Raw genomic sequence first — 1,139 nt, 5'->3', positions numbered from 1 at the left:
TATAACTCCGACTGGATTCGTCTGAAAGAAGAAAGTAATATACACTAAGGATGCCTCGGGAGTAAAACGCAGCCTAATTTTCATTTTTGGGTGAACTAACCCTTTAAATGTCAGCTTTGCATTGAGGTAACCTTTCAGTATTGAATTTGGGTGTGGTTTGTTTTAGTTCCTTTCATATTATTTGAACACTCACCTGAGCATTCACTAGATGCATTTGAAGCAAGTGGCATGACCTGACACAATTCAGTGGTTCCCATTTTAATGGATTCCGTCTACAATGTAAGCATAGCATACTGGGCTCTTGCAGTGTAGCTCTGTTTTGACACTCGCTTCCAGTGTTGATTTAGTGTTGTATGAAACTGATCCAATTAGAATTCTTTAATAATATATTTTTTGCTTTTTTTTTACATTTTAAATCATGTGCTTCAATATTTATTAAACAAACATTTATTTTGTGAAATGTATTAAATTACTTTTAAAATTACTATATGAATGTAATTTTTACTCTATGAATCATAAAACAGTAATGAAAGTTCAGGGCTCTACGGATACTTTTCTTTTTAGGAGCGCTTGTGCTCCTAATTTAAAAAATTTAGGAGCACGGTCAAAAATTTAGGAGCACCTTCTAATCAGTAATCAAAAATGCTGATAAAAAAATGTACCTTCCCATTACGAGGTGATAGTTGACTCCTTAAAGTGATTTATAGGGAATTTAGTTTTTACCTGTGTAATGGCATTTTTCTAACTTTATTAAAAGTATGTCATCTTTTATGTCAAAATCAAAAAAATATATTTATAAGCTTTTTAACATTTCTAATTAAAACAACAGAATAAAAACAAGTAGAATAAGAATAAGTTACCAATCAAATGAAATCAGTATTTAAGAAATAAATTTGTGCTACAGAGATGGCACCAGAAGAACACACAAGTGGCTTGTATGTGTATTTTCAGACGTTTAATGAGGCTCAGAGGTCGCATGAGTGCAATTAAATTCATAAATTCATGTTGAGGTTAATGTTTTAAATATAACATTTTGAATATAGAAATGATTTAAATAACAGAAAAGATGCTTTAAAAATTAAACTAAAACTGCCAGCAGGTGGCGTCAAGTCACTGATTTTATCACTGAATCATTCATT

General features: G+C 31.0%; 1 protein-coding gene across 1 annotated transcript in view; it reads left to right on the top strand.

Annotated features, from left to right (window-relative positions):
• The window catches only part of LOC107587363 (serine/threonine-protein kinase N2-like), a 29,327-nt gene that overhangs the window by 18,333 nt on the left and 9,855 nt on the right, over positions 1–1,139 (top strand). The gene's annotated exons all lie outside the window — the stretch shown is intronic.

This window comes from Sinocyclocheilus grahami, unplaced genomic scaffold (genome assembly GCF_001515645.1).
Source record: "Sinocyclocheilus grahami isolate Dianchi unplaced genomic scaffold, SAMN03320097.WGS_v1.1 scaffold92.1, whole genome shotgun sequence".
Classification (NCBI taxonomy): domain Eukaryota; kingdom Metazoa; phylum Chordata; class Actinopteri; order Cypriniformes; family Cyprinidae; genus Sinocyclocheilus; species Sinocyclocheilus grahami.
The sequence above is the reverse complement of the archived record's forward strand: the minus strand, read 5'-3'. Positions and strand labels throughout refer to the sequence as shown.